The sequence below is a fragment of the Myotis nattereri genome, assembly GCF_964212035.1.
Source record: "Myotis nattereri genome assembly, chromosome: 2".
Classification (NCBI taxonomy): domain Eukaryota; kingdom Metazoa; phylum Chordata; class Mammalia; order Chiroptera; family Vespertilionidae; genus Myotis; species Myotis nattereri.
In genome coordinates, this window is record NC_138076.1 from 184536652 (window position 1) to 184550913 (window position 14262).

A 14262-nucleotide genomic window follows, 5' to 3' on the forward strand; every position below is an offset into this window, starting at 1 on the left:
GCTTGTGTATTTCCAGAAAACTTCTCCAAGCCCATGTGGATTCCTGCAAAAAATATTAAACTTCAACATGGATCTGAGGGAGGAACTGACCAAATGAATGAAGACTTTGCACCTGGAGCTGCACCCTGTACCTGCAGCTGCAGACAATCAACTACTCCAGCCACAGATAGCAGCAGCCCCAAGCAACACGCTGAAGATAAGGAGTGGGAGGAGAACAAGACAGATGACCGACAGTCCAGAGATGTCCTGGGGGATGGGGAAGAAGATGTCCAGAAAGCTGCGTAAATTTGTAAGAAGACCAAAACCCAAGAACGCCTAAGAACATTTTTCTTGCCATGCTAGCAGTCATCAGCTGTGTGGTAATACTACCGGGGCAAGTGGGGAAGTACATTGGACTTATGTCCCTGACCCTCCATGGGTAAGACCCCTTACTTGGGGTGATCCCCCGCCAAGTGTAGTCACCAATAATAGCAAGCACCTTGGTCATTCAGGGGGACCACAGGTGGGAAAAGGAAGTATATGGGCAACATATAATTACCCGGGTGTTGCCACCCAGCTTCCCTTTTGTATGACACAGAATCCAACTACTGCTCCTTTGTGTGTAGAATTAAAGAGAGGCTTCTGGCTAGCATGGACACCAAAGGAGGGGAAGCAAAAGCCCAAATACATCTACTATCACTATTTACTCCTGGGAGAGGTACAGAAAATGTAACATTACTAAAACATCCCCCCCACTAAGCCATTATGTAAACAGTTTTATGAATGGCACCCCACCAAGGAAAAAATTAATTGGCAAGACTGTTATAGTGACGAACCCACCAGCAGCAAACTTAATAACAGTTTTTCCTTTGTGGATTGGAGCCCCTATGGGTCTGCGTATAGTAACAATAGCACCCTGAAATGGAAGGGGACCGCATCCTATCTATATGTTGAAGCTAATCACTCCATCTCATGGCATGGAGGAGGATTTGTTGGATCTCAATCACAACATGATAATTGGTCCCTACAAAATACACAGTGGAAATTAGCTGCTGCACTTGCACCTATAAAATGGTATAGTTTTAACTATAGCTTAGATAATTCCATGCGTATCTTATGGGGAACTCCCAATAAGACAATATTTGCCACTGCTTGTGTATTTGATCCTTTTGTACTCCTCTCAGGCCCCATCCAGATGCGCCTTAATGCAACAAGTCATTTGTATGAGGTGTCATGCACAGTTTGCACACTATCCCATTGTATTAATTCTACATTTCAAAAAGATTCCCTCATGATTTTAAAACAGCCTGCTTTTGCTTGGGTTCCTACTAACCTAACCGAGCCTTGAGAATCTCATCAAACCTACCAACTGTTCCATGACCTGGTAAAAATCTTAAAATGACAAAAAGATTTCTTGGAATGTTAATTGCAGGACACTTTGCTCTTGTATTGTTACTTACTTCTGTGGGAATTGCTGCTTCATCCATGGTATAAACTGTTCAAACTTCTCAGTTTGTACAACAAGTTAAGGAAAATGTAACTAAGACCTTGTCTATACAGAAAGAATTGACAGCCAGATTGAGATAGAATTATCGGCACTAAAATCTACAGTTTTGTGGGTGGGTGATAAAATCCACAGCTTAGAACAAAGAATATCCTTACAGTGTCATTATATTTTTTCCTAGATTTGTGTTACCCTCGTTCCCTGTAATAGTACCTTACACTCTTGGGAATCAATAAAAAAATCACCTTCTTGGTGGTTGGGGTAAAGGTAACACAACCCTTGATATTTTAGAATTAAAACAGCATATTATACAATTATCCCAGGAAAACTTACAAACTAATTCCTTAGATGCCTTGCAGCAATTTAAAAAGGACATGAAAGAATTTAATCCCTTTCACTGGATCTCATTACATTTGCCTCTTAGCATAACCACTATTACCTGTCTCATTCTTGTTCTTATATATTTATTTCTAGTCTGCAGATATGGAATGAAGAGTCTTAAAAGGACTTAAGCCCTATAGACGGCATACACTTTTCAAGATTTATTAAGAAAACAAAAAGGGGGAGATGATGGAGCCATCCATTGTCAATATTATCATGAAAGTGCAACAAGGAACTTGGAAGGCTGATGCACCTTGAGCTTTAGCAGGGCTAAAAGCTATGCACTGATTGTTCTGTCGAGATAGTGGTGGCTCAAAGCAATTTCCTGACCTAATAATCTCAAAGTAAATCTTTTACTGATCTTTTACTGACCTTTGAGATAGTCTGTCTGCTACCAGTTTGCCATGCTTAACTGAGAACAAGATATGTATCTAAAATTGAATAAAAGCCCTAACCGGTTTGGCTCAGTGGATAGAGCGTTGGCCTGCGGACTGAAGGGTCCCAGGTTCAATTCCAGTCAAGGGCATGTACCTTGGTTGAGGGCACATTCCCAGTAGGGGGTGTGCAGGAGGCAGCTGGTCGATGTTACTCTCTCATCAATGTTTCTAACTCTCTATCCCTCTCCTTTCCTCTCTGTAAAAAATCAATAAAATATATTTAAAAAATAAAATAAAATTGAATAAAAACTAACAGGTCCAAGGTTTTGGAGAGCTTCTCCACTAGAGGGAAGTTTCTGCCTGGCCCCATGCCTTCTAAATTCATATTTCTTGTCTAGTGTTTTCATTTGTGCATGGCCCCTTTTTCAGATCCTGAACCCTATCTGTAAATTGATGTGGCATAGTATGTTTTCATTTATAAAAATAACAGGATATAAATATATATTATATGTGTATTCATGGGTATATATTAATACACACACACACACATACATATATGCTTATATTAAAACAACAACAGAAGGATAAATCACAAAGAATTTTAAATATTTACCAATAGGCTCAGAGGGAATATAGAGTAGATGGAACAGGGAAAAAAGCTAGTCTTCTTTCAATATAGTTTAATTTATAAATTTGTGTTGGGAATAATATGAACACTTTCATTTAAATATTTTATACACATACATAAAATATTTATTATTAGTTATATGAACATGTACAAGTAACTGAAACACAGTAATATTTCTACAATATTTAATGTCATATGATATGAGGACAAAGAAAAACATTAGAGAAAAACTCTGGTTCAATAATTTTATGCACTCCTGAAGTAAGTGCACAAAATCTGTCAAGTACTCTTGCCCAAAATAATTAAACCCAAATCTCATCAAGATTCTAAATCTATCTACCAATTTACTAAAATTACAGAACTATATAAAATTATGCCACAGAGATGCAGTTAGCAAAATCCAGTTTTTTTCAACAAATAAATTATAAGAGTGGGAAAAGGGTGACAGAGAGAAGCCCTGGAGATTAAAAATGATTTGAAAGGCACAAAAGACAATTTCAGTATAAAGTTCTTATTTAGGACCTGATTCAAAATGAAAAAAAAAAACAAACCTTGAGCTCAAGCTGGTTTTGCTCAGTGGATAGAGCCTTGGCCTGTGGACCAAAGGGTCCCAGGTTTGATTCTAGTCAAATGCATGTACCTCAATTGCAGGATCCTTCCCAGCCTAGGCCCTGGTCAGGGCACGAGTGGGATGCAACCAATCCATGTGTTTCTCTCACATCGATGTCTCTCTGTCATTCCCTCTCTCTTTCACTCTCTCTAAAATCAGTGGAAAAATATCCTTGGGTGAGGATTAATAATAATAATCCTATATAATAAAAGGCTAGTATGCAAATAGACCAAACAGCAGAATGACCGGTTGCTATGATGCTCACTGACCATCAGGGGGCAGACACTCAGTGCAGGAGCTTGCCCCTTAATCAGTGTGCTCCCACATGAGGAATGCCACTCAGCCAGAAGCGGGCTCACACCTGGCGAGCACAGCGGGCCTAAGCTGTCAGTTAGACATCCCCCGAGGGCTCCTGGAATGCAAGAGGGAGCAGGCCAGACTGAGAGACACCCCCCCTCACCAGTGCACAAATTTTGTGCACTGGGCCTCTAGTAATAGTAATAATGATAAATGAAAACAAACTTGAAATAAATTGAGACAATGGGGAAAGTTTGAACATCAACAAAATAGTTGATAATATTAAGAAATAATTATTTACATTTAGGTGTAATGATGGTATTGTGATTATGTTAAGAAGAGTTTTTATCTTTCAATGATACTGAAGTATTTATAAATAACACTGTGTCTGGATAGTGTTATAAAATTCGCTGGTTTGCCCTGACCAGTTTGGCTCAGTTGATAGAGCGTCGGCCTGCGGACTGAAGGGTCCAAGGTTCGATTCCAGTCAGGGGCATGAACCTTGGTTGCAGGCACATCCCCAATAGGAGGTGTGCAGGAGGCAGCTGATCAATGTTTCTCTCTCATCGATGTTTCTGACTCTCTCTCCCTTCCTTTCTGTAAAAATTCAATAAAATATATTTTAAAAAGATTCTCTGGTGCATTAGAGGAAAGTAGGGGCATAAAGGAAAACGGTTTAAGCATAAATTGGTAATTAAAACTGGTGATGAGTATATAATAAATAGTTATACAATTCCCTCTACTTTTGTATAAATTTAAACTTTTCCATAATAAAAAGTGATAACAAAATCCAAATTCTCATCATTCACTAACAAGGACTTGTATAATCTGGTCCATGTCCACTTCTCTAGTCTTAGCTCATCACTCGCCACTCACTCATTTTGTGCCAGCGACCCTGCCCTTATTTCTTTTCTGTGATTAAATCAAGATCTTTGTCCAGAGATAATGTAGCCAAAGAAAGTTTTGAAGAGATTATGGCCCCAAATTACTCAAAAATTATAGAAGACATTAAACATAGGCATAAGAAGCTAAAGGAAGCAATAATTTTCTACTTGTCCTTTTTCTATTAATTCTAGAATTCTTAGCTTGTTACATGCACTCTATTCAGTGGGTATCTTGCATTCCAAGGCCATCCTAAATCTACAGTTGACCATCAAGTTGGATTTTAACAGAGAAAAACCCCTCAGTCCCACTCCGACCTGTACAGTGGGGCCTTGATTTACGAGTTTAATTGGTTCCCAGACCGAGCTCATTAAGGAGCTCGTTAAAGAGCTCGTTAACTCAAATTACTCTGTCAACTCAATGAAAGAACTCGTGAGTCGAGACACTCGTAAGTCAAGGCCCCACTGTATTTGCATCCTCTGAGTGCCCCAGACACCACCATTAACAAGCCCCAGGTTTTAGGTTCTATGTGATGCCTCTAAGGCTAAGGTGCATCAGGATGGTGGAGGAAGAATAGCTCTTTCTCATGAAATTTAATGTTGAAATGGGAGTGGAATATAATGCTATCAACAGAATTTTAGAGACCTTCTAAAGACACTGGTTTTCATTGCAAGGCATCTGATCTGATCGCAGCGGGAGTCTGGCTTCTGAAACAAGGACTAAACAGTGGGATAGCAGAGTTACTAAAGAGTGGAGACGTAAAAGTGCTGAAATCAGGTCGAAAAGGACACACAAAAAATGAGAAAGGAGAGGATAACAGCTGCGAATTGGGATGTTGTTTGTCCCAAGGATTCCTTTATAAAAACACTAAAATCAGTGCCACTGTTGTGTTCAGAGTCAGTTGTGCAGACCTGGTATTAAAATAAACACAATAAGGCAAAGGGCACATTGCGACAGAAGGTAGATGAAGGCAGACAGTTATGTAATTTTGCAGCAGCTTTGCAACACCATGCAAAGAGCTGACAGTTTCAAAACCCAAGAATAGAGCTATATGTGATCTCTGGCCGACTGGAAAGGGAAAATGTACCTGCCATGGCCAGGGAGAACACTCCCAGAAAAGTGATGAGCAAGGAACTCATTTTCCTGGCCGCAATTAGGTCAGAGAACCTTACAGTGAAGAGATTTGAGAATTCTGGGGATGTAAAATACAACATAGAGAATATAGTCAATAATATTGTAATAACTATGTATGCCAGATGGGTACTAGATTTATCGGGATTGAGAAGGATAAAGGCTAATTCCAATGTAACCCTGATATTTGTGGGGGCTAGCAATCTGAATCTGTGCCAGCATTCTAATGTACATTCTTGATAACCTATAATTAAGTCATTGTCCCTTTCTCCACAAACTGGTCTTGCATGACCTGTTACCTAAATGCTCACATTTCACAGAGGCCATAAACTAGGACACAGCCCCTGGAGGGGGGTTATCAGCGCTGGCACCTGGCCAGGCCCTTAAATATGATCTCAAGACCCCCATCCGAACCCACGGGGCTTTTTGCAAAGCCCGCAAAAGGTCTGGAAATATAATCCATATTTGGGGGACAAAGACACCAAAAGGGATAAAAGAAGGGCTTCCACCATATTGCTTTGCTCAGAATTTGAGAGGCAACCTCTTCTGAGTCCGCTGGCGTAATAAAGCTGTGTAACTCCATTTCTCTAAGTGTTGCTTTGGTTTTTCTCCAGTCTTCTATAACAGGATGATCACTTATTAAGTTACATAATGTCTAATCACTATGTTGTACAACTGAAACTAATATAATTTTGTATGTCAAGGGTAATTGAAAACTAACTTTTTAAAATAAAAAGCAGAGTTTCTGCAAATTTCAGGGGAAAAAAGAGAGATTTGAGGATTTAGAAGTCAATGATGGCCACCACTGTGCTGTTTTTTTAAAAGGCAGGTGTTAACACCATACATCATTAATCTCTTTTATCCCCCAAAAAGCATGTTCTTTGAACATACACTGTTTGCCGAGCCCTGTGCTACACAAAGGGAATGTGATACTGAACAAAACAGAGGTGGTGTCTGAGGATAGATAGAGTATCTCTTCCATCTCTCTTAGGAAGTCTGTAGTCCAGAGATATTCATTGAGAGGCAAGACACCTAGGCCAGTGGTCCGCAAACTGTGGCTCGCGAGCCACATGCGGCTCTTTGGCCCCTTGAGTGTGGCTCTTCCACAAAATACTGACTTCTGCGCATGGGCCACAAAGTTTCAATCGCACTGTACATGCGCGCCCACACTTGGTATTTTGTGGAAGAGCCACACTGAAGGGGCCAAAGAGCCGCATGTGGCTCAAGAGCTGCAGTTTGCTGACCACTGAGCTAGGCTCTCCTCTCCAGAAATCCCTGCCCTGGAGCCCCTATGGACCACATTTTAAGTTTGGCAGATTCCAGAAGAGTTTAGTACATAGAACAAAGGATATGAAGCAAAGTCCTCCAGAAGCCAGAACTTTCTCCTCTGCAGAATTTGTGATATACCACAATGAAAAAAAACCTAACTCCTCAAGCATTTAGTTCTCTGTAACAGAAGAGAATAGCTAAGTAAAACTATCCACTTTACTATCACTACTGTAGTCACTTTTCAGAAATAGACAAGTCAAGGTTGGTATCATCTGTTTCTATTTTGTCTAGGCATTATGAAAAATATGTCAGCATCAAAAAATTGAAATACGCAACTATTGAATCTCAGAGGGAAGGCGGGTCTGGGTAGGTGGGAAGAGATTAACCAAAGAACTTGTACACATACTTGCATAACCCATGGACACAGACAATAGTGTGGTGACGGCCTGGGGTGGAGGTGGGGTGGGCACACGTGCAGGCTAGAAGGGTTAATGCGGGGGAAAGGCGGACAACTGTAATACTTTGAATAATAAAGATACATTTAAAAATGACTCTTAGGACAGAGGACCCACTGGGCTCTCCCTCCTAGGAGCATGCCAGTGCCTTTCCCTTCCCTTCCCCTCGCCATTCCCACCTCAGGCACTTACCAGTAGCTTCCTCACTCCCAAGCTCCAAGAGCCCTTCCTTTACCTCTAACTTGTTTCCTGAGCCCATTTCTTCTAGAAATTACTTATTCTACCTTTGTTATTTACTAAATAAATGTTCTCTTACAGTTTGGGTCTTGGCTCTTCCTTCCTTGCATGCAAATATGCATAATCCATGGACAAAGACAATAGGGTGGTGAAGCCTGAGTGGGGGGTGGGGGGGACGGGGATGGGCTAGAAGGGGTCAATGGGGGAAAGGGAGACTCTATATAATACTTTCAACAATAAAGATTTTTTTAAAAAATATATATATATAATTTTTATTGATTTCAGAGAGGAAAGGAGCTGAACCCCCTACTGGGGATCGAGCCCGCAACCTGGGCATGTGCCCTTGATCAGAATTGAACCCAGGACCCTTCAGTCCACAGGCGACGCTCTGACCACTGAGCAACTGGCTAGGGCAGTAAAGATTTTTTTAAAAAAAGAGATGAATTAAAGTCTAAAAAACGAATTGAATTAAATCTGTTTTTTCTTATACAGGAATGGGCAAAAGTAGGTTTATAATAAAAATACAATAATTAATAAATAATAATGCAAGAATTACTGTATTTTACAATGAGAAATGATTTTAAATATTCAGACTGTTAACCAAACCTACTCTCTCAGGAATATGAATAAAATGGAGAGTCTTAGTCAAGCAAGTTCACCCGTATATCTGTGCCATGTTTAGTTTTCCAGTGTCCAATCTCAGGCTATGTTTATCAGAGAGGAGATTTAAAACCAAATAAGAGACTGCACAACTGACAAAAGGCATTTCCTTGCATGATCTAATTTATTCTCACACAACTCTGTGAGATCCCAGTGGTCATTCCATTTTACAGTGAGACAACTAAGGACTCCAAAAATGTCCACCAAATGGCAATGGAAAAATCATGTAACACAACCTGTCCAATCAATAAAGCAATTCAAGCTAAAATATATTTTCATCCTGAAAAGAGACAGTATCAAGGACAAATTGTCATTTCTTTAAATTTAAGCTCCCAACTTTTGGTTTTAGCTTTTTACCATCTCTTCCTGCAGACTTTTCTGTGTTTTTTTTTTTTTCCTCCACATAAATTCAAGCCAGTCCTTCCTTATGACTAATCTGTTTGCTAAACACTGAAAAGCTTTCTAAAACTCATCTTCACTATTTGTGCCATTTCCTCTGCAGGTAAAATAACCATGTTTATTATCTGAGTGTTCTCTGAGCATAAAGAAAAGTCCTTGCCCTGGCCGACTTGGCTTAGTGGATAGAGTGCCGGTCTTCAGACTGAAGGGTCCCAGGTTCAATTCCAGTCAAAGACACATGCCTGGATTGTGGGCTCCATCCCCATAGGGGATGCGCAAGAGGCAGCCAATCAATGATTCTCTGTCATCAATGATGTTTCTATCTCTCTCTTTCCCTCCCTTCCTTTCTGAAATCAATAAAAATATATTTTAAAAAAAGAGAAAAGTCATTTTTTTTGCCTTGAGCAAAATGTTGCTGTGTTAGCTGCCTGTATCTGATTCCTAGAAAAGATGTCAACCCTAAGGTTTTTGGATGGCACTAACCACAGGCTTCTTGCACATCATAACTGCTTCATAGCTGCCTCTTCAATGCTTTCTCCCTGGTGTTCCCCCATCAGTGTTCCCTTTTATGGCTGCATATTGGCCTTGCAGAAGTGAAACAGGAACTTTAGGGGCAAAACAGGACAAGTTTAGGAAATTTTAGAAATGTTGTAAATTAAGGGGACCATGGAGGAAGCACAGGGCTGCAGAGCAGCAAAGGTATATTTCCATAGGGAAGCTGAAAAGCTGAAACAGGTACATTTCCATAGAATGAGGGAGCTGGGAACAGCAAAAGGTCTATATTTACAAAATAAAGAGAAGGAAGCTCTTTATCCAGAAGGAGAAGAAGAAAGCCCAAAGGGAATAGGAAAACAACAAGGAAGGAGGAGAGCCCAGGAGTTACTATAGTAACCAGTCAAGAGACTAATGACCAATCAGAGGGGAGATCAAGGCACCAGGATCTGCAGTCTTTATAAGCCATAGGGAAAAGGAACTCAGTGGGACCCTTTCCCCCTCCCTACTTGGGAGTCCATTCTGTGGGACTCTTTCCCTCTCCCCATGTGGGAGTCTGTCCTTGTTCTTCAATAAATCTCCACCTTTGCTATACCACTTTCTGTCCGTGGATTCATTCTTTGATTCCGGCGGACAAAGAATCCGGGTTCCAGTCCAAAAATCCCGTTTCAGAAGCTATTAAAAAAAAATAATCAACAATCTGAGGAACCTGGAGTAGGATCCCAAGTGCATTCCTCAATATAGCTAATTTAAACCTTCAAGACATTATCACGTTTCTATAAATAACTATAATTTATTAAATGCATACTATACATGAGTGTTTTACATGGATTAGCTCTCACAGGTTCATAATGTTCCAATTTATAGATGAGTGAACGGAGGTTTAGAAAAATTGAGAAATTCACCTAAACCACGAAATCAGCAAGTGGTCAGATCTGATTGAATGAGATCTGTCTCAGTCCAAAACTCTGCCTCTTAGAAACTCTGAGACGATAAGAAAAACATGAACAATTTTCAACTTAAGAGTAACAGTACATAAATACAAAAAATGGGGGTTCTACTTGAACGTTGTGCAAAGCATTCCAAAGAAGTTCCAGTAGGTGGCAGTGTTTAAGAGCATTATCGAGAGCCACAAGCTAACTATAGCTATGGCTGCTGGAGGTTGGGTATCAAACAAGACTCTTTAAATCAGGGGTCCTCAAACTTTTTAAACAGGGGGCCAGTTCACTGTCCCTCAGGCCGTTGGAGGGCCGGACTATAGTTTAAAATTTAAACAACTATGAACAAATTCCTATGCACACTGCACATATCTTATTTTGAAGTAAAAAACCAAAACGGGAATAAATACAATATTTGTATTTGCATGTGGCCCGCGGGCCGTAGTTTGAGGACCCCTGCTTTAAATACTGGCCCACATTTGCATTTACAGTTATTTTACTCGTTGTCCTTGGAAAGATTCAGGAGGGAAAGCATTACCATTTCCAGAGAATTACTTAATTTGGGGTTCACCCTTGAACTTGCACATACAGAACTTTGGCTTTACTATATTAAATTTGGTGGATCTTATTTTGGGAATTCTTCAGATTATTCCAAATACCAATTCCATCTTGGAAACTTTGTGGACCATGAGACAGAGTGGTATTTAAATGTCTATTATTTTGAATTGTGTGTCAAACTGCTAGGCGATGTGTGAAATACAAGGTCAGGTTGTGTTGACACTGCACAGTAATAAGAATGTTTACACTTTGCCTAGAAATAAAAGGAGCTATCACATTTCCCTAACACTTAAGGCCTTTTACAAACAGCTCTACATTCATCATTTCTTTACAACACCCACCCCACCCCCATGCAGTCTAACAAACCATTTGCCTTTCTGTGAGCATTGTGTGGTTCCCACCTCCATATTTTACACGCATTCTCCCTATTAAAAAGTTCCTTGTGTCATTCTTTCTCAGTTCCTATCTTGCTTCAAAATGCTCTTCAAAAACATTCTCTAATCATCATTTCTTGACTAAATCTGTGTTCCTCTTTTGCATCTTTGCTGTGCATTTTCTCAGAACGTATAAAACCAGTTTTCCATAATGTGTATTTTCATATACGTTTATCCTGCAATTGTTCAATTTCATATTTATTCAATACACATCAAAAAGTATTCTGAGATTTATATACTTAAAGATTCATCTGCGGCCAATTCCATATCTCATATTAAATATCTTTAGGATTTGCATTTCTTTCAGAATTGGAATTTCTCAGAGAGGAACTTATGTTTACAAGGCACTTTGAATGAAATGTACATAATAGTCACATCTTTCTTTTTTCTTTTTCTTTTATTGCTATTTAGTGCAAACATCATTATAATATAACTAGAGGCCCGATGCACGAAATTCATGCAAGGGGCTCAACCCTTGCAGCCCCGGCTTCATCCAGAAAGTTGTCCAGATGGTCATTCTGCTGTTTGGTCTAATTAGCATACTAGGTCTTTATTATATAGGATTTGCACGCTGAGAAGTGTGCAAATCACAGGCATACAGTTGATAAATTCTCATAAAGTAAACACACCTGTGTAGCCAAAACCTAGATTCAGAGATTGAAGATCATCAGATCCAGGAGCCCCATCAAGACCCCTTCCAGTCACAACGCTCATCACTGTTAGGTCAAAGGGGAGCCCAGGAGCCCAGACATGCCACCACGAAGCAGATGGTGGCAGAGATAATGGGCCCCTCCCTGGAATCCGTGACGACCCCCACACAGATACTGGCTCCTTCCTGGAATCCGTGACGACCCCCGCAGCGGGAACTTCCTCAGCTGAATACCGAGGGGACCCCCACTTCGGGAACTTCCTCAACTCATGCCCCGGCCCCTCACCAAACACCCCCTCACCAAACACCTGTATAAAAAAGAAATGCCTCCCTCCCTGTTGGCGCGAATCCACTGGCCCTGCCTTTGGGGCCCGTGGGTCTCACCCGAGAACGTGGATTAGAACCTTCTCTTTTCCCTTTTCTGACCGGCTTGATTCTCTTTTGTTTCCTGTATCATGAACCTAACAATCACCACTCTCTTGACTTCTAACACCATAGATTCATATCTTATTTTAAAATGTATCAGTCATCTGCATACTGGTAACAGATGGAAGCAGAAAACGATGTAGAATAAACATAACTAACAAATGGTTGTAATTCATCCCCATTTATTTATGAAATCCTCACAAAAACTGTATTTGCAGATAACAGAAAGTGAATATTAGAGTGAAGACAACATTTTCTTAAGGCCACACAGATAGTTAATGGCAAAATTGAGATTTAAAATGTGATCTCAGACCCTGACTGGTGTGGCTCAGTTGGTTGAGCATCATTCCATGCACTAAGAGGTCACCAGTTCAATTCCCAGTCAGGGCAGAAGCCCAGGTTGTGGGCTGGATCCCCACTAGTGGGCATGCAGGAGGCAGCCCATCAATGGTTCTCGCTCATTGATGTTTTTCTTTCTCTCTTCCTCTCCCTTACTTTCTCTCTTTAAAATCAATAAAAACATATTTTAAAAATGTGATCTCTTCTACTTTCTTCAATCATCTGCATGCTGTTTAAGAACTCTAGACACCCAGTTCTTAATCACTATACTGCACATAAAGGACAGAAAAACATTTCAGAAATTAATAAAAGGATCATTTATTCTTGGGGTTCTTTGGAAGAGAACAGAAATTAGATTGGTAGTTAATATGTGTCATAAATATGGGCAAGCAAGGAGGAAAGGACGATTTTACCAAAGAAGTGTTGGTTAATGAAAATAAAATCAATTATATTCCCCCTTTTATATATGGTATATTTTAAAATTAAACCTATCTTTTGTGTTCTTTTCTTTCTGTCAATTTCATTGCAGAACAAGTAAAATCATAATAAACTTGAAGCACTCTCACATAACTAACTGGCTGAGTAAAGGAAGAACATAAGAATCAATTAATTGAAGAAATAACCAGAAAACACATTCTCATTTATCCTTTATCTCATTTATCATTTATTCTTAAGAAAACACATTCTCATTTATCCTTCCCTGTAGGTGCACCATGTCAGGCAAAAAAATACAAATTTCCATTAGAACTGGTTCTGTCACTTCCTCAAACTAACAAACAAAAGGCTTTTTAAAAGATAGCATTGTAAGAAACTAAGTTTGGTCTAGGCAGGAAGAAACACAACTTCTGGCCTAATTCATGTATCAGAGTTCTGCTGCAAGATTACATATTTACTTTTAAATACATGCTAACAAACTGAGTTTTTATAGCTCCACACATAAATATACATGAAATAATGACATAGCAAACTCCCAGGCAGCAAAGGGGGACTGTGACTCTGAAAATCAAAGAGGGGCCTGGCCAGTGTGGCTTGGTGGTTAAGCTGGACCTATGAACCAGGAGGTCATGGTTTGAATCCCAGTCAGGACACATGCCCAGGTTTCAGGCTCGAACCCCAGTAGGGGGTGTGCAGGAGGCAGCCAGCCAGTTAATGATTCCTTCTCATCATTGATGTTTCTATCTCTCTATTCCTCTCCCTTCCTCTCTGAAATCATAAAAACTTATTTTTTTTAAATGAGGGGTTCTGTGGGACCATACAGCTCTACTTCTTAAACACCTTCAGAGTCAACAGTTTACATGGATTTGTGCAGTAGCTGCTAGGTATAAAAATAGTATAGTCTGTGCACCCTGGAAGTCCTATCACCCAATATGGAACCATCAGAAAAGTAGTAGCTGGAGATGTCAGATGGGTGAAGTAGTTTTAGGCAGCGTAGAAGGTAAACTAAAACTTTGCAGGAAATGTAGATTGTTGGGAAACATGAACATTCCCTGTTTTAAACACAGACACATGGCCTGAGTTCCTGAATTAAGGTAAGGAAGATGATGAGTCTAAAACCTTGTACTTCATACTTTGACAACTCAAAATTATTTGTTGCTCCCTAGCTAACCATATGCCACC